This window comes from Euprymna scolopes, chromosome 21 (genome assembly GCF_053919585.1).
Source record: "Euprymna scolopes isolate OS-2025 chromosome 21, ASM5391958v1, whole genome shotgun sequence".
Taxonomy (NCBI): Eukaryota; Metazoa; Mollusca; class Cephalopoda; order Sepiida; family Sepiolidae; genus Euprymna; species Euprymna scolopes.
Window position 1 is genome coordinate 119,076,917 of NC_136502.1, and position 21,428 is coordinate 119,098,344.

Below are 21,428 nucleotides of genomic sequence, written 5' to 3' on the forward strand. Positions count from 1 at the left end.
CAGACGATTGAATGTTATTGAAAAGCAAATGGTTGTTAGTGATCTTGCTGAAGTATTTTCCATCAAATATTTTTCCAAGGATTGGAAAGGGATTTTATAAACAACCCCAACATTAAATCCAGAAAAGATAATGGGGCCGGGAGAAACTTTTAGATCGTTAAATCTGTAAATTCAGCAGTGCCTCCATTTTTGCAAGAGCTGGAATCGCCCCAATATCGAGACAGACCCGATGCAACGTGTGTGATGAGGTGTCAAATGATATTAAACCTCTTCTTATGTCTACTTTTACAGTATATATATATATATATATATATATATATATATATATATATATATATATATATATATATATATATATATATATATATATATATATATATATACAGGGTGTCCGTAAAGTTACTATACAGTCTTTGATTGAATAAACCTGTAAAAAAATAAATATTAACTATTAATACAAATATAATACAATGAAACAATAAGACTATATAGTAACTTTACGGACACCCTGTATATATATATATATATATATATATATATATTCTTTATCAAATATTTATATATAGTCTATATACGGTAGATATACTATATAAATAGTATGTTTATACATGTTTGTAAAAAGATATGTATGCATACATACATATGTGTGTGTGTATAAATAGATAACATATAAAAATATGAACCATGGAAATGAAAACAAAGCAAATAAAAATTAAGAAAAGGGGCGGAAAGATAATAATAGTAAACACTAAAAATGACAAAGTTTTGTTTTAAATAAAAACAAAAATCAAAAGAAGGCAAAGATATGAAAACAACACACAGAAACACATTTGAACAATTAACACCATTGTATTTACTTTACTAAAATGAGTTATATTAATGTATGCACACATTAATTAATTAATATATTTTTCTTTTTTTCATGTACCTTGATCGCTGCTGTGATGATAAAGCCATCTAATCAAGGATGTAAAACCAAATGATGATAATTGATTCTTTTTTAATCGGCACTCGAATAAATGTAACTCTTTTCAAAAGAGGGATATCTTATCGACCGGAAATGTAACTGTACACAGAAATATTAATTTTGTTATAATAAATTACAGACGAAACTAAAAACATTGTTTTTTTTTCTTTTGATGTTTAAAAGAGAAGTGTTATTTTATTATTACATTAAGTGAGTGGGCTTTGGTCTCTGGATCATAGTGATGGACCCAGGTTTCATCCTGTGCAATCAGTCTTTTGGAAACTTTTACTCATCTTCTTGGCACATCTCCAAATTAATCATCGAGCATTCGACGCGTTCTCGCTTCTGGAATGGTGTGAGCAACGTGAGAATCCATCTGGCAGACACCTTATGCACATGCAAATGGCCATGAATGATAGTTTTCACTGACCTTGTACAAATCTTGACATCTTGTGCTATTTGGAGAATAGTAATGCGCCGATTTTCTAAAAATGGACGCCTCAACTTTACGGAGAGATGCCTCATCAATGGCAGAAGGGGGGCGATCAAGTCTGAGAGCTTTTTCCACATACTTCCAGCTATCTTTGAATTCACGATGCCAGTGTTTTACAAGGTTATATGATGGGGCATTATCAAAATAAGTTTCTTTCATTTCATCAAAAGTCTCCTGTGGTGTGCGTCCTTTCAAATACAATAATCGGATCACTGTTCGACATTCAAAAGGCTCCATTTCCCACATGACTAAGTTCAACCGCCTGTAAACAGAAACCACAATTCGTTCAGAGCTGTAATTTGCCACATAAACTGTAGATATATAAATCATTGCACATGCAAAATTTCAGCTAGATCAGACAACTAGAAGTGGGTCAGGGGGATTACTTATTGCACACCCCCGTAGGCTCATAAGAGTAGTGGTTGATGGGCAGAACGGCCCACAGTATTAATGCTGGGATCCCCCAGGGGTCCATCCTGGGCCCAACTCTCTTCCTGATCTACATCAAAGATCTCCCAAAACACATACTAAAATCATTCGTTGACATCTATGCTGATGACACGATCATCTATGGCAACACATTAAAGCCGTAAATGACAAAGCTTTCTCTGATTCCCTGTCCGCTGATCTTGAGCGCATGGTACAGTGGGGGAAGAGGTGGCTGATTACTTTTAATACATCTAAACCAAGCTCCTATCTTTACATCATCAACGCTCTGTTCCTCATCTAGGATCAATTGAAATGGATAGCTCTCGTCTTGGGGAGGATTCATGTTTTGATAAGCTTCTGGGTTTGACCTTTACTCCTGATCTTTAATGGTACACGTATATCATGTCTGTTGCCCGGGCCGCTGGGAAAATGGTGGGATCCTTCTACCGCTCCAGAAGATATCTGACTGCAATTCCCTATCTGCATGAAAGCCAAGTACGTCCAAAGATCGAGTACTGCTGCCCCATCTGGTCTAGAGCTTCAAAAAACAGCCTATCCTGCCTTGAAAAAGTATGAAATAGATTTCGTGACTTAGTAGGTGATGCCCTTTTCTCTTCCCTGCAACCTCTTTCCCACAGAAGAGACGTTGCGAGCCTTTCTTTGTTTTATCGTTACTACCATGGCAGGTGCTCGTCTGAACTCCAATCTCTGCCCCCCCCCCCGACAATCTTTCATGATAAACACCCGCCTAACTAAAACCACTGTCATAAATTTCCCCCACTCCTTATCTGTGCCAAAATCAAAACGCAGATTCCATGAACAAAGCTTCTTTCTGAGAAGTGCATGCCTGTGAAATTCTATTCCGTCTGTTTGTATCACATCTGACTAAAACTTGGATGTCTTCAAGTCCAACATAAACAAATTCCTGATTAATCGGCTCCTTGAGTAAGACACTTTATCAAATCTCCAATACAAACTATCTTCACGATATTATCCCATCGATTATTGTACACACAATAACCCTTATCCCCGAGTTGCTTCCAGGCCTTGATAAGCGGTTATCCCCCATGTAAAAAAAAATACATGTCCTTATATGTCTTATAGTACATATATTTACGTTTATTAACAAACAACTCTATAATTAATGCGTCTGGATGTTATTTAAAACTCGCCCACTGCACAACGCAGTCTAATACAAGCTGTGTTCAATAAATTTGAAATACTAATCTTCACCGTTATTCTAATCAATTTCAAATCAGTGTGCTTTTGTCTATGACAACACGATATTTTTTCGATGATGTTAGCAATGTATTTCTCTAATATGTAACGGGTGACGGACTGGGCATTGTCCCTGCCTATTATAAAGAGACGACTAACTAATGTAATGTGTTTTTCTGTTGACGTCACAGTAATTGGTACAAAGGAGACAAACAAGACGCGTTAAAAGAAATATTGCATAGTATATGTAAACATATGCCCGTCATACCTTCTCTCTTAAATAATTTCATATCTGACGTAGAAACGCTTTCGTATTCGAGAACAGATAGTAATGGTTTTCTTGTCGTATTTAAGGTAAAATTCGGATAATATTTTTTTTTTAAATATAGAAAATTTCTTTGAGACAAATAGATTAAGATGGCTGCAACATCGAATATATAAAATGCTATATGTTTGCCTGTCTGTCTCCATACATTAAAACTCTTCGAAACTAAATATTGGAGAGCAGCGCTAGGGGCCTCGAATGATTGGATTTTTTTACGCACCGTCATGTTATGGATCTTTACCCAGTTAAAATAGTTTTTTAAGGTGTGAAGAATGTGCCTAAATCGAAATAAATAAACATTTTGTATATTCCACTTAGTTTAGATTTAATTTTTAGTTAAAATCATTTTATATACATTGGTACATCGGTAATATTATCAGTTTGAATGCTTCAGTTTCGATTCTAGCTGATGGCATTCAAATACTTTTGTTTACTTTTGAAATCACGATTCTATAATAATATATACGGAATCTGAACAAATAAAATGCCATATTTAAGCGTATTTTTAGACCGGGCAAAGCCTGCCCCATACCGAATGTCTAATATATAAAAAAGCTATATGTCGGTTAATCTGTCTTTTTGTCTCCATATTTTCAAACTCGGTCTCCACCGAAACTAACAGTCGCAGAGCAGCGCTAGGGTCCTAAATGATTGTTTTTTTTAATTGATAGTTCTTTTATGGGTCGTTAGCCGATTAATATAGAAATTAAGCGTTCAAAATGTGTAAAAATTCATAAAGTCGTTATACATTCTGTACAGTCATCTTAGTTTATTTGTAATTTTTAAGCGCTAAATGCACATGTCACGTTGGTACGATAGTAACTTCACCTGCTGTGAATGCTACGCTTTCGGTTTCGATTCTCGCTAAAATCATTAAATACTTTTTTATTTACTTATGAAATCACCACTCTACATACAAAATTTGGGCAAATTAAGATATCGTATTTAAGTGTATTTTACGATTGGCCAAAGTTAAGCAGCCTCCCAATAGTATTACATTAAAATTCAAGTCGACAAAATTAAATATACATTTAAATAGATGCAATAATATAAATGTATGCGCATATTGAGAATTACTAATTCAAACTCCTAGGCTTAATATTAATTAGTAATATGACCTTGAACAAATTGCGAATACTGCTACACAGAACTTTTACCGTTAACAGCCAAATTTCAGGCCGAAAACCGATCACATTTTCTTCCAAATTTCAGTATCCTGTATATCTAATTTCGAACTTAAAATTGACAGAGTTATTGAGTAGGAAAATGTAAACATACACACACATACACGTTTACTTTTATAGATATACTAGCAATGTACACAGCCAGACACGCACACGCACACGTTCACTTTTATAGATATATAGATAAAAGTGAACGTGTTTATGTGTCTGTCTGTGTGACTGTCTGTGTGTGTGTACATTTCCCTACGCAATAACTCTGCCAATTTTTAGTCTACAGACTCGAAATTTGATATACAGGGTACTGTGGTTTCAGAAAATATATTTGATCTGTTTCCGGTCAGAAATTTGGCTGTTAAGGGGTCAAAGTTAAACGACTTGACTTTTGAGAACTCGTCGAAACTCCTCCGACAATTTTGGGTCGAAACATTTGAAATTGTAGTTATAGGTTCCTTCGACATAGATCTAACTTAATAACTTGATTGAGCCCAAAAGAATAACTGTTAAGGGGTCATAATGGGCGTCAAAGTTAAAAAAAACTTGACCGCTTTTTTATATTTTGCTCAACATACACCTACAAACACCCGGGCAACGCCGGGCTGAAATGCTAGTGGATTTATATATATATATATATATATATATATATATATATATATATATATATATAAGTGAACATGTCACACACAGACACACTTGAAAAGCTCCGACATCGTGAGTGATACAATTAAAAAACGAAGTTGTATGTATCAGATTGTAGTCGCTTACATAGTCACCAACATTCGCGCTGTAATGTTGCCACGAATTAAATAATGCATCTTTTCGTGAGACGCACATTATTAACAGGGATCGAATTCTGCGAGTCTCACACAGTTAATATCTGCAGCAAAGAGACGAAACAGTCACGTCACGAATGCATTATTTCAGTCATCATAATAATGCAACTTGCAACCCCCTCTGATAAATTCAGGTGGAATGATAATATAAGAAGCATTACTTTAGAACCTCTTTTGTGTTTATAAAAAAACATTTCATTTGTTTGCTAACACTGTATTTGAATAGTCAGTTTAATATAAACATTCGTTTATATTTCTAAGATTTCCTATGATCTTAAATGTTATCAACTTTAATGCTATTGAAAGATTTATGATATATTATATCATTTAAGATATATTATATCATATAAGATATCATATTATATAAGATATCATATTATATCATATAAGATTTATGATGTTAAGTTCTAAAGTTAAAGTCTATACCATTTTTCATGATGCAATTGTCGATAAATCATATTGTGCTTTCTGTTCCTCCTAGTCAAATGTTTAAAACAACACTCAACTAGCTACAACCACAACCAACAATTTTCCCCAACAAGTAGCTGTACCTAAACGCACATTCTATAAACAAAGCTTATTTGTCAGGGCTTCCAGCCTGTGGACCTTTGTTCTGCTAGTCTATTTTCCGACTTACTAGAAAAACAGTTGTCTTCAAGTCAAATGTAAACAAATGCTTAAATAATCAAATTATACCAAATTTCACCACTAATTAATACTACGATATTGTACCAATGACCACCACCTACTTTTTAGTTTTTATTGTCGAGTTTCCTTTAGGTCTTGATAACTAGTGGCTCGTCTGTAAAAAAAGTAAAAAAAATAATTTAAAAAAAAGCGCATGCCAATGAAACGCGAAACTTGTCTATTGGCATCTGAGTAAAAAGTAAATACAGTTACATTTTGTTTTCTTTTTCTGTGAAGATATATCTTTTTAGTGTTAACTTTAATTTTGCTTAATATGGAGAGCATTTAAATAAACATGTGTTTATGTATTATAATGTGGAATTATTGCAGAAATAAAAAAAACTGATCGATATTATGCAAGTGTGTATATATAATTACTTATACAATTAAACAACGCCACAGCGCATACAAACTACGAACGCAACAAACTAAAGTTCCTTGACCAAAGGTATGCCTTATTTGTGTTATTTCTGAAAGTCAATATACTTTTGAGTACGCAGTGTGGTGGGTGATTATGCAGGATCCATTTCTCGCATCCAAATTAGATCGGTTCAAATCCGGTGTTTTTATATTTCAAGGAGTTTCTTTAAAATTAAAGATAATTCAAGATTAATGTTTTTGTAATATTACTGATGTTCGTTTTGAAAGCTGGTACATATTTTTGAAAATTGAATTATCGACAAATTGTCAAACGTGCGTTCTACTGAAGGACATAAAGGAGGGCTAAACTAGAGTCTAGAACTTTCTGTCGTTGTTTAATTGTAGATCCTTATATATCACCCACTAATGAATATATCCAGTATTAAATTACTCATTTGGTTGCTTATTAGAACCCATCGTCTAATGTGGAGCATTCATCACACAGGCACATACGAACATACATGCACACGCACACACACACACAGCCACACACACACACACACACACACACACACACACACACACACACACATATATATATATATATATATATATATATATATAAGAATGTGTGTAGGACACTTCTCATCCTATATACTCCACAGAGATTTGATCTACGAATTGAAATTTAATATCTATGACATTTAAGGATGTTGGAAAGTTTTGATCGATATTCATCCAGCAAGGAAGGGCTGCCAATGGAACAAAATTGAAAGATTTGCGTAAGTGTTATTGGATGTTTATCGGTACACTATTTAACTAATGCGAATGAATGAATCATTCGCATGACAGATTACATATGTTAAGAATAAGTAGGTTGGAAATCACTTTTTAAAGATTGCGTCAAGCTTGTCTAATGGTTATCGCACTTTATTCATGGTGTTTAGTTTAAGGCTTCGATATTAGCTCGAGTACAAGTTTTTAATTACAATGAATAAACTGTTTAGAAAAAAACACAATACTCGCAAGTACACGTCGCAATGTCTTTCCGATTTCATAAATTTCAGTTTTTAAACCAATTTAACGATATTTACTGTTTCTAAAAATTAAGTAATCTGAATTAATAAATATAGCATTCATGCGTATTTTAAGACAGGCCAACGCCGGGTTTCATGCTAGTATATATATGTATGTATACATACATATATATATATATATATATATGTTTTTATTTTTTAACGATAAATAAGGTTAAATAGTAGCTTCTGCTCAAAGTTCGTATTTATTTACTTAGAAAGTAGCCCATATTTTATTTGGACGTATATAACCTTTTTATTTATTTTTAATTATATATATATATATATATATATATATATATATATATATATATATATATATATAACTGCTAACATTATAAATTATAAAATTATTATAAGTTAGAACTTACAGATATTTTTTATTAAACACAAAAGACCAAGATAGAAAATGAATATTTCCTTACATTATAAAGATTCAAAGAATGACCTTATCCCCAGACGAAAAAATAGCAAAATAAACAATAATTGACTAGCTATACTTTTTTGATTAACATCTTTCGTGTAAACATCAAACGGTTGCCCTTACTAGCATTCTTCAAACTACTTTATCTTCTATATCTTGTATAAGATTCACTTTTCTGAAATATTGGATTTTGTCCGCGATGTCCTATTTTCCTATACTTCATAATCTTAGGTACACATATTGCTTTTATCTTAGTCTAATTCTATAGCTAGTTTTATGTCCGTGTCTTCAAGTTATATATATATATGTACATATGTATGTGTATACATATATATATATATATACATGCATATATATATATATGTATATATACACACATATGTATATATATACATATATACACATGCATATATATATGTGTATATATATACACACATATGTATGTATATACATGCATATATATATATATATATATATATATATATATATATATATATATATATATATCTTATTAGTATTTTTACCAAGAATTTAATATATTAAAATTTCGGCAATGTTCATATGCACAGAAAATTAATGTTAAAGTTAATGACTCAATCATTTAAGCTTCATGGTTATTAAACTTCATAATCGAGAATGCATATAATAGTTTACAAAATATGAACTGAGAACATTTTATTATGTATTTTCCTACGCTTTACAATAGTTGCATTACTTTAAAACTATCTTAATTACATCATTTAAAACTATTGCTAAACCGATACTCCTCAGACGGTCCAATACACTACTTATACATATATCAATACATGCGTGGCCTTTTTTTTTAGAAAACAAAAGTAAGACCCACCATAAACTCCACTCTTATATGAAATTCGGTAAAATCTCGCATTTATCAATCACATCGGATTGCAGCTCTATTTTAGGATCCATAGCGGTCCACCTGGATTAGGCTTTACATGCGTCCTCACACTGAATTTGTCCAAATACATTGTAATTTACTATGTACTTTAGAAAATGTATTGTTGATTTTATTAATTTATTTTTGTATAAGGACTTGAATATAAATTTACAACGTAAAATCTAAGTATCTTGCTGCAATATGCCTCTTGATAAAATCGTCCAGTTCATATTCACATCTGTATTACCACAGAATCTACTATTGATTTTATGCGTCAGAACTTTTAGCATGGGATAATAAATCTTCTTATTGATGTTTAATTATATAACGGAGTTAACTTTAATCAAAATCGGATCGTTCTTTATTTAATCGGATTTTTTTTTATTATGTTTTTTTATATTTATCAAACACATTCCCAATGAATAAATAAATTACCTAAAAAGAATACCTGCTGGCAGATATATTTCTATTTCATCAAAACGTAAGCCTATTTGTTTCACAATGTGGAGGAACTCACACGAATGTAAACACATGCACGCACCGACACAGTGCATATATATATATATATATATATATATATATATATATATATGTATATATAATTTAAAAAAAATAATATACCAACAAACTGATCAGGAGTAAATTGTTGGTATATCATAAAATATAAAAAATTAAATTGTCTAGTAAGAGCAAATATTTGAAGATATACTAGAAAAAAAGGTAATGGCGAATGGGAATTCGTGTTATGTATGCAATAATATAAAATATATGTAAAATCGAGATATAAGTGTTTTCAGATGATTAAAATATCTCTCCGAACAATTTAAAAGATTTTGAGAGTCAGTTCGGTGCAATATTCTTAAACAATCCATACAAGCTGGATTTTGAATATATATAATTCAGTTATGAAGGAAAGACATGTTTTGATATTCATGAGTAAAATGTGTGAGAAAAGAAAAATACATAACAGAATTTTTTTCCGAAATCACGATTCATAATTTCTTGCAATTTGATTTGTTTTCAAGTTATCTCACGTTTGATACACTGTGGATATACAATTTTTGCATTGTTTTTGTTAATACTATAATTTTTGTCTATCTCTAGCCGACTCATCGCGGTGAAAAAAGCGTATTGATAACTATATATATGCAAACGATATACACACTCGTATGTCATGACTCTTCCTAATCTTTTAGAGGATACTTACAACAAGAATTTTCAGTTCTAAACAAAAAAAATAATAAAGCATTTTATTAGCACTTTTTCCAATTTTGTCTTACTTTGATAAGGATTTTTTAAAGTTTCTATTAATGTTGCTTTATATTGCTTTCTTTATTTTAGAGAATGGAATTATTTTAAAGATATACGTTTATATCACTGCGTGAAATTTATGAATAAAACTTTAAACTTGCTCACCGTCTAAGTTCTATTGTAGAGTGGTAACATCGTTCGCTTTAAATACCTATTTTTTTACCTTTTTTAAAGACCGAGTTAAAATCTAATAAAATCCATTATTTTTTAGCAAGTTTTTTTTTTTCAGTAAAATAAAAGCTGGATTTTATCATATTAGATGTAAAATATGAAAGTAAAAATATCAGGGCAGTTGCAGATGGTATATCCATATTGATTCCAAGCAAAACGGAATTGCTCGAAGAAACGGTTATAGCAGCACTAAAAGAAGAAAATGAACTAACAGTCATACTAATAAATATTGTGCGAAAACTACCAGTAACACTCGAAAGAATTAAAAACAAGCAGCGAAAATGGCCGAAGATATTCACAAGATAAAAACAAGTGTGGCAAAACGAAAAGAAAAAAAAAGGATTAAAAGGGTTTCCGTTTTTGATATGTGACGAAACTCTAATGTATGCAGATAAAGTGATAATACCGTAACTGTTACAAATAAAAATTCTGAAAGAATTTCGTATGGACCATCCGGAAATCTCCAAAATAAAAGCTCTAATAATAAGATATACATACTGGGCTAAAATGGACCAGGACATAGAAAAAATTGTACAATAGGCAAAGGTTGCCAACTAGCAGCGAACGCATTACCCATAAGAACGTGACCTTGCTCGAAAACAGATGTACCCTGGACACATATCCATATAGATTACGCAGGATCACCAACAGAATATTAATACCTGATAATCGTAGATAGTTTTTAAAAATGACCGCAAATTTTTATATACAACCACCCCACATCTACAAACTTTTTAAAGTCGTTAGACGAGGTATTTGATCATTTCGGGGTACCAAAAACAATTGTTAATGACAATAGTGGAAAACACTGGAAGAATACATAACATAATTAAATCCTTCTTAGATAAGAGAAAACTCCAGGTTGTCCTTGACGGTCGTACATCTAAACAATGTGATATAATGGGTATGTCCTTGGACCTCTGTTATTTTTTTTTTAATTTTTATTGCATTTTCACCTAAAACAAGGCACATCGCAACTTTGTTGTAGGGGACTACTATCAGGGATATAGGCATCAGGGGTTCTGAACTTCTGCATGTCAGTACAGTTAGGGAAGCAGGGACCCGGAAGGGAATTCCAAAGTAAAACAATATTGAGGAGTTTTATGGTTTTCTTTTGTGTGACAAAACCAGCCACGATGATCGAAAATTTCCCCAGAGAGGGGCAATGGGAACTAAATAAAACCCTTTTATTTAGGTGGCAAATCCCGTAGAATTGCCAGCATACTCTGCTAGTCAAAAAGAGAAACGATGTGGAATAAATTTTCTTTCTCAAGGAAAAAAACAAATTCGAGAACATTAAACAATATTGCTGTAAAGATGATTATTTTGAAGTATCTACCTATGTTTAAGCTAGAACGGTCACCTTACAGGTCAATGCCGAAAATCAACCGGACTGTAAGTATCATCAATGAGAAACTTTGTTATTGCGGAATATTACTTGATTGGGGTGTGTGGGGGAAGTGACTGAGTATCCAGTTAGAACGAACAAAAATATGTCGTAGCGAGCGAGGGTTGGTTAGATAGGAATCCTCGTCTGTTCCATTTATAAGGGGCTGCAGAACAGAAAAAAAGTCAGTTGAGATTAAGTTTTGGAGTCTGAGTTTAGCTGTGACATTGCCTTCGGATTTTATTGATGTTCGGACAGAAACATCTAGAACTACACTTGTAACTGGATGAACACCACGCCCATCCATCTTAACTAAGGAAAGCCGAGTCATCACACGTTGTTATACTTGTATATAGACACGGATAATTTGACTGTGGCATTACTTTCGGAAGCCTTGAAACTCCCGCCTCACTTATCTCTTTTTGAATACTCACATTTACTGAACGATTTTTGACACAGGAGAGCAAGAATTGCTATTTCCCAGGTTGTATTCTATCTATGTTATTTTGTTAGATTGAAGGATTTTATAGTTATTTCCACAAATTGACGTCATGTGTTGTCGCGGTGAGTTCCACATGAAAACGATATACAAAGTAAGAAATTATTACCTCTTACTAATAATTATCAAGGTACACTGAACAAGCAATTCAGATTGTAAAATAGAATTAGAAAACGTTTAGGCATTTTATTAACAACGTTTCAGAGATAAATGTTTATTGATCGTGTTTTACGTCAGTAAGAGTAACATTTATTTCATCAAAACTTTATATTATATTTCTATCATATATTTCTGAAATTAAAAATATTTTATATCGATGAGATGTACCGAACTCATAAACTCTGTATAAACATTAAATGGATCTGCCTTTTCCGTTTGCTTTTTAGTCGGTAGAAACATCGTTCGCCTTTAATTCGATTATATTATGCCATGTTTATGGATTATAAATTCAGATTGTGTAATTCCTTTTTGCTATTGAATTCAACGCATTTCATATTATATAACCAAGTTTAAAAAAAATAAATTTCAATAAAATTTTTCATTAGTTCATTCCGATTAAAAGTAAAACGAATTTATTTTGTGATAATATACTTTCAAACATCGCATATTGTTCAGACACTTCAAATAATTCAGAATTTTAAAATGTTTTTGACTCATGTAGCGTAACTTCTCCAACAACTGCTGTTAGCGCACAAAGCAATGCTCTTAATGTAAACAAACGAAGCTTAGGTGTTTAAACATTAAACATTGTAATTTTGCATACGAATATTAGAAACAACCAAATAGCGTAACGGTTACAAGTGCTGACTGTCACCCAAGCGGTCGGGTTTCAATCCTGTTTTGAGTTAGTTACTAGTCTAACTGCATTGATTAGCTGTAATACAACGAAACAGTATGTGGATGATTGTGTGTGAACATAAATTAAGACTGTAAATTATAATGTTCGACAGGATACTTATAAAAAGAAATATTAAAACTTTCTTAATTTGCAGAGTTTCGGAGAAACGCATTCAGATGAAATATACTAGCAATATTAGAATATTATAACGGATTATATGAATTTGCTGCTACTGGAATAATTGAACAACCATTGTATGAAAACTAGTCATGTATGCAGAAGCAAAACTTTAGTCTATAAATTTGGGAAAAGAAATGAAAAATAAAAAACGGGAATTAAAAATTAAAAGTTAAAAATCCAAATGAAAGAATAGGGAGTGGAGCTTATCCCCCTCCCCAATATCAACAAAGGTTAGACCAGTCCTGTAATGACCTGGTCCTTTTGATTTTGCGGTTAATGTAAAGTTCTGTACATTCTAGGAGGTAACTCTTCCCAGGCTTTGCCTTATCTCTTCGAGAAGGGGTTAGTTTATTGCTAATCGCCCTCACAGGAGAATGTCGACTGTATTGCCCAGGAACTTATTGCAGGTAAGAGTGCCTGGCCTACTGACTTCTTAACCCCACTTTACAACCCTAGTGTCTGCAATCCTTGCAGTGGGAGGGAACTAAATACATAACGATTTTAAAGACGAAATGAACACACGAGTCAATATTCTTATAAGAATAAGTCAGATGAATAATGGTTGATATTGTATTTATATGTAAATATAAATTCATTTTATATTTTCATCCCCCCCAAAAAAACAGTGTCACTTTGATGTAGGAGGTTACTATCTGGGACAGTCTTGCAGGGATACCATGTAGGGAGTTGAGCAGCAAAGTTTACATTACACTTTAACTTCGTCATGCCAGTAGTGTTTTCTCTTCTTCAGCCCGTTGACTTTATTTTAAACGTTTTTAATCATGAATTTAAGTATTTCATTCATGATTGCGATATATAAAGTTTGTAACCTTCAAAGAATCATGAATATATATATATATATATATATATATATATGTGTGTGTGTGCGTGTGTGTTCTTCATAAGTTTATGTTTCAGTATTGATTCACGATTATGGATCAAACTCATATGCATAATTGTTTTTTTTTATTTTTGAAAATCACGAGTTTATAACATATAAGAATCGATAAAAAAACTTTTTAGTCCATAATAATACATACGAAAGCTCCACAAATTTAAATATCATATATAGGCGTTTATTTTTACGACCGGTCAACGCCGGGTGTCTTTAGTACCTTATAGTAATATTTGTTTTAGTTTTAACAAAAGCGCTATAATAATATCAGGGCGCCTCTATTTACGTTGAAGATTTACAGAATCAATGTATTTCATATGGAAGACCCCCTTGCGGAATTTACACAGGTCCTGCTAGTTCACATTATTTTCAAATGTATTCTCGGATCTTTATGCGCATTTGTGAGCGCATGTGTTTAATATAAAAAGAAATGTTAAATAAGATATGATCGCTTTTAATTGCATCAAAACGAATTAATTTTGGTCGTTTACACGACCTTGTCCTTTAAAATTAAATCGTAGTAGTTTCATAATAAAATAATGCTTTCTCTTTACAAAGCTATTAATTTTATTTTGATTTGTATTTAAAAGAAAATAATTTAATTTCTATTAACGGTTTCAATTTAATGGGACCGATTAAATCTCACAGCATTTAGCCGGATTATAAAAGAAGGTTGACAGTGCACACCTTAACTGCATACAATTATTCAGTAATGTTCAAAAACTGTCACAACAATCTTTCACTAGCATTATAAAAATGTTTGCTTACTAATATATTGCAGTCTAAATTTAACGGCAAGCATAAATCAAAATGGCGACTAAAATTACAGCGGCTCTTTTTCTCTTCCTTTTCTCTGCGTTAACGATGTTGTTTTGCGAAGGAAATAACGATTTGGGAAAAAGCACACAGCGAGGTACGGTCACAAACACAGACACAGATTGCCCAGACTGTCGTACACGCTGCCCTGGATGCCCCCCAAAACCACCTCGTCCAGAAAAAACACCCCGTAAATCACACAAAAGCTGCTATGGTTGTCCTACAATTTGCCCCGGCTGTCCACGCAAACATCTCTGCCCACCAGGATATCCCTGTCGCCCAAGACCACCATTCCCATCATGCCCTTTTGGTGCATCCTGCAAACACTTTGATGCTGCATACGCGCCGCATGCTGGCAATCCATTTTTATTTTAGTATAGTAAATTCTGGCAGCAGAAACAATATCGACCGCATGGAAGTTGACATGGGCACGGCGAATAATAAGAGGAAAGCAGCATTTAATGGAAAATCAAATGTGAAAATAGTTTATTTTACTTTGGGACGGACGCACCCCTAAAAAGCAAGTTGATTAAGAGGACGATATGTTTAATAAAACAATGACTGTTTATGCCAATAAGAAATAAGCGGTTATGCGCTCTCTAAACTATCATATATGACTTCTTTTCAAAGTATTTAAATTGAAGATATGAAAAAGTTTTTTTACTCATAATATTTAAAAATATGAAATTACATTGGAGACAACAACAAAAATTATAAATACAAAATAGAACTCAAACGAAACACTGAATCTAATACACATAAATTGCTCATAATTTCACCATAAAACTTAATCAATGAGTTTATAGAATCGTCGTTTACACGTTTGTGTTTCTCACTGTTTTGTAATGTCATTTATTTCTAAATTTCACCTGAATCGGATTCCTAACTACGAGTGATAGTTCAGTGGGAATATGGCAATAAAGGACATAACACATGCTCTACGTTTCTGCGTTATTTTTGACTCTGCTGGTGTGCCAGAAACTGCGTGAAAAATATTAAATAATTCGACCGCTTGTCTTTCCAAGCTTATAATTACTCGAAAAATGTAATTCAAACCCTATTTTTTTCAATTAAAGGAGCAAGGATCAAGATTTCATTAAAAAAAAAGAAAACAACGTGATTAAAAAAAATTTACTCGTCGGACTTTACAGGAAAATTTCTAAAAACACTTTCTTTTTTGTTTTAAATTTGAATATATTATTTATTGATCTTTTATCTTACATTTTTTATATATAAAACTTTGGTGGGTAAATTAATTATTTACTTTTTAATCGACAATTCAAAATGGGGGGGGCGGAATTAATTCGACCCCATGTCTTTCCAAGCCTATAACTACTCGAAAAATATAATTCAACCCCGATTTTTTTTCAATTAAAGAAACAAAAAAACAAGGTTTCATTTAAAGAAAAAAAAGAAAACAAGCAACGTGTTTTAAAAAAAAAAGGTTTTAACCTTCGGAGTTTACAGGTACATTTCTCATAAACACTTTTTTTTGTTTAAAATTTGAATATATTATTTATTGATCTTTTATCTTCAACTTGTGATATATAAAACTTGGGGAGTAAATTAATTACTTACTTTTTAATAGACATTTCAAAACGGGGGGTCGTGAATTAAAAAAAAAACGTTTGTCAAAAATATTATATTCGGTTTATTGGAAAGAGCATAAATATTTACATTGACCCTGAAAATATAGTAAAAATAGAATCGATAGAAAGATTTTGATAGATTTTAAAATTTTAATTTTAAAAATTGAAAAATACTGAACTCGTAAAATTCAATTAATTTCATTACTTTAAAAATGATATTTCTATTACTTTTTATACAGCTTTAATAGTTTATTTTGGAAGTATAATTCATAAAGAAAATAAACAACCCTCTTTTAAAGGAGAAATTACGAGTTTTTTTTTATATTTTATTCGCAATTTCGTGTTAGGTATGCCAAAAATTCCTACAAAAATTCTGATACACCTATTGCTGCGCACTTGATTTTTCTTTCTTGCTGTCCCAAACCTATAAAATTGAGAATGTTTGAGTTTTATATATTTAAAATGTTTTAGAACCAGCCTACATTAGCATTTGTAAAGATAATAATCATACCATCTTAACACATTTCCTACCGTGTATATATGGCTTAATGTGCTGGAACCAGAGTTACTGTAACCGACAGATTCAGAAACTTATATCCAAATAAATAACATGAAAATTGCGACAAAATAGTTGAAAATTCACACCAATAAATATAAATGTTTTTTTTCTGTTATTGCATACTTAAATAAATTATATTTCCCGTCAACATTTCGTAAGAGATTATGTTTTCCTTTTTAAAATAACCGTCTCATTTAAACATGAGAAAGCGAATTTTTAATTCTACGAACAATTCCAACCATGTTTTGATAAATTACATTTTCATATCACAATCTTTATTATAGATTCAGCTAATAAAAATTTACAACACAATTATCTTGTTGGTTAAGATTTTGTAAATATGTTTATGTTTGTGCTTGACGATGCACTGAAAATGGTCTTCTATCTAAATCGATTTCACTTACAAATTCAAAAGATTTGTGTAAACTTCAATAACAAAGCACCGTCTTATCTTATTTGCGATTTCATTATTATCCCTTGTATTGCTTTTATACTGTTTTCGAAAATGGCCGGTGTGTCTTTTTTTCATTTATATTTGCCAGATATTTTTGCAGAAATTCACCGACCACAAAAAATGAGAGGAAGAAAAGGAAGAAATAATTGTATTCTATTTCTTTAGTTTTGAGTTTATTTCTCTATTTTTCTTCTTTTTATCTCTCTCTTTCTCTGTTTGCCACTTGAATTTTGTTTCTTAAACTAATACTTCAACAGGGTTTCCATTTGACTGTCACTGTAAAATGTGTATTGGAAAATATCTCACGCTGCCTTTATTTTATTTAGTCTGCAATTCTAGAGATTATTATTTTGAAAAGGTAGGAAATTTAAGAATAATCAATGCAAATGCTAAATTCTGCCTTTTATATCAATAGAATGACTACTAAATGAAATATTTCTTGTAGATCACATATAAAGCGCATTATTTCTTATCTAGCCACACCTCTAAAGACTTGCAGAATGGAACAATAAAATTGTCGCCCTAAAAAGGCATGAATAAATTTCCGTTTTGTGAAAACCTGTATTTTTTATTCATTTAATAGTAGACAGCGATAGGAGCCTTCTATTTTGTTTGAAAGTAACACGATGTTCAAACAGCGAGATCGTAGATGCGCTCCTGTACAACTCATGCTCTCGACTGATTCAAGTTATAACAACAGGGCTATGACCAGCCTCCTAAAAAATGCAAATCCGGACGGTTCAATGCTTGAGATCACAGCTCAGGAAATTTCCTGCCACGATTATGGTCTTAAGTGTGGTTTCAAGTGAGGGCCACATCATGCACCCTCACATATTCGAAGTAGGCTTGAAAGTTAACAATAGCGTGTACATGGATGTGATGAGGAGTGTGTGGAGCATTCGGTACTCTCAAATGATATGATATATATATATATATATATATATATATATATATATATAATACATATAACAATCAAATGATATGGTATATATATATAATATATATAACAATCAAGTGATATGATATATATATATCTGATATATATAACATATATATATATATATATCTGATATATAGAGTATCTATAAAAGACGTATATGTATATATATATATATATATATATATATATATATATATATATATATATATAATCAAAATCTCACCTGTCTGTTTAAATGTATATATATATATATATATATATATATATATATATATATATACACGTATGTATGTTTGTATTTCTGCCTAAAACTTTCGACAGAGGTCACAGGTTTTCAGCAGATCGGTGCGATTAGATAGGCGACCCTTCAGACGAAAAATATCGAAAAATTGGTTAATTCATTCGCCCTCAACTGGGCATTTTTCTACAGGGAGGACCGATTTTTCGTCGATATTTTCTAAAGTAATCACCTCTTTTCGAGTGACTAGCTTTAATTTAAACCAAGGTCGCTTCCGGTTCTTCGATGGGCGCAACAGCAAAGACGTTACGTTTTTATTTACGTCCTTTTTCTCTTCGAGTCTGCCTGCCTTCGAAACACACTTCCAAGCACCCAGTCAAGGCCGGGCCCCACAGGCTAATATATATATATATATATATATATATATATATATATATATATAACTGATGTACCCTGCACGCGTTGCTGTTGCTCAAGTGGCTGTAATGGAAAATTCTAATAAAAAGAGAAAATGCATGTTTCTTATATTCTTAGTACAGCAATCCACTCCAAAATGTACAAAAGAAGGGCGAAAATGCAAAAAAATTGTACTCTTGTAGAATTGGATCCGGATCTTCGGGAGGTACCGTCAATCATGGATTGGGCTCGACCAACATTCAGTGAATTAAGCCGAACGTTTCTAAAAAGTTGAAACGCTAAATAGGTTTTTTTTTTTTTTTTTTTTACTGTATTCAAAATTGTGAGATTTTAATTAATATTTGGGTGAGGGGGGAGGTTACGATAAACAGATTCGAAAAACTTGTCCCAACACAAATAAATGAAAGCAAAGGTAAGGTAAATTATGTTTCTCCCTAACTGGATAATTTGTTGTGTGAAATCATTTTCCCAAATTCAACATCATCAAGTGTCCGCCACCATTTGTATTTTTCAAATACGCTGATAAACACTGTTTTTCGAGCCGACTAAACGTTACAGTAAATAAAACGGGTTTGTATTACTAAACACAGAAACGAAAAAGTTGTTGAAAAATAGATATAACAAATAATTGTTATCAAAGGCAAGATAATTTACTTTTCTACCTAACTGGAGAGATTTTAGTGTTTTTATTTAGTGTAAAATATTTAATCTGTTTGAAAACATGTAGTATTTATCAGTATATTTGAAAAATACAAATGGCAGCAGACTGGGTTGGCCACGGTAAGTTTGGGAAAATGAGTTAAAACTAAAAACTATACAAAATATTGTCAGGAACTCACTCAATATATGTTACCTTGACATAGCCAGACATGTATTCGGTGTTTTTTAACAGTATTTTCTATAGTTTTTTTGTAGTTTTAACTCATTTTTCCCAAATTTAACGCGTTTAATACAGAGTCTGTCACCATTTGTAATTTTCAAATATAGCAGTAAACGCTGTGTTTTTCGGGCCGAATAAACATTTTACATAAAAAACCCCTAAAAGTATCCATTTTGGTAATAAAGTAACATATCTTGCCTTTGATAATATTTGTTATACATTTATTTTTTGACAACTTTTTCGAATCTATATGTACAGTAGTACAAACCCAATAAAACACTAAAAATTATCCAATTAAGTAGAAAAGTAACTTATCTTGCCTTTGAAAATATTTACTTGTTATATATTTGTTTTAGTTGACAAATTTTTCAAGTCTTTGTGCAAGTACAAACCTGAAGGCGGTATTTTTCTGTCTAATTTTATTTTTAGTACCGCGCTTAAATTTAAATTTCACGATATATTTTTTAGGGGGGTATTTTTTTCCTATCCTTACGTCATCAACGCTGTGATCCCCATCTGGCATCAATTGGGATGGATGGCTCTCGTCTGGGTGAGGCCCCGTGTTTTGACAAGCTTCTGGGTTTGACCTTTACTCCTGATCTGAAATGGAACACGTACACCAAGTCTGTTGCCAAGGTCGCAGGAAAGATGGTGGGATCCTTCTACCGCTCAAGAAAATATCTCACTACTGATGCAACTCTCTATCTATATAAAAGCCAAGTACGTCCAAGGGTGGAATGCTGCTGCCATATCTGGACAGGAGCTGCTAAAAACAGCCTATCCTGCCTTGACAGAGTACAAAATAGACTTCGTGGTTTGGTGGTAGATGCCCTTATCTCTACCCTGCAACCTCTCTCCCACAGAAGAGACGTTGCGAACCTATCCTTGTTTTTTCGTTATTTCCATGGCAGGTGCTCGTCTGAACTCCATTCTCTGGTCCCCCCTCACCAATCTTTCACGAAAAACACCCGTCTAGCTGAATCCACTGTGAAAAATTTCCCCCACTCTATATCTGTGCCTAAAACAAAACGTGGATTCCATGAACAAAGCTTCTTTCTTAGAACTGCACGCCTGTGGAACTCTGTTCCATCTGCCTGCTCCCCACCTGACTACAACTTGGGTGTATTCAAGTCCAACGTTAACAAATTCCTAATGAACCACCCCTTAAGTAAATACTTCACCAAATATCCACACTAACGTAATGCACTTGCAATAACCCTTATCCGTGAGTGGCTTCCGGGCCTTGATAAGTGGTGATCACTGTGTAAAAAAAACAAAAAAAAAACACAATTTTCGACTATGCTGAATAAGAAAATCTCATTTAAAATTTGCAGAGTCAAGTAGTTTTCAAGATATAAAGACC

General features: G+C 32.3%; 1 long non-coding RNA gene across 7 annotated transcripts in view; it reads left to right on the forward strand.

The window, feature by feature from the left end:
- LOC145242687 (uncharacterized) overlaps positions 1–1,119 on the forward strand; it is a 234,318-nt gene extending 233,199 nt beyond the window's left edge. For all 7 annotated transcript variants that reach the window (XR_013862809.1, XR_013862807.1, XR_013862810.1 and 4 more), the window contains one exon: positions 954–1,119. This is a non-coding gene — a long non-coding RNA (uncharacterized LOC145242687). The remainder of the gene's footprint in view (positions 1–953) is intronic.
- Positions 1,120–21,428: the final 20,309 nt, after the last annotated feature.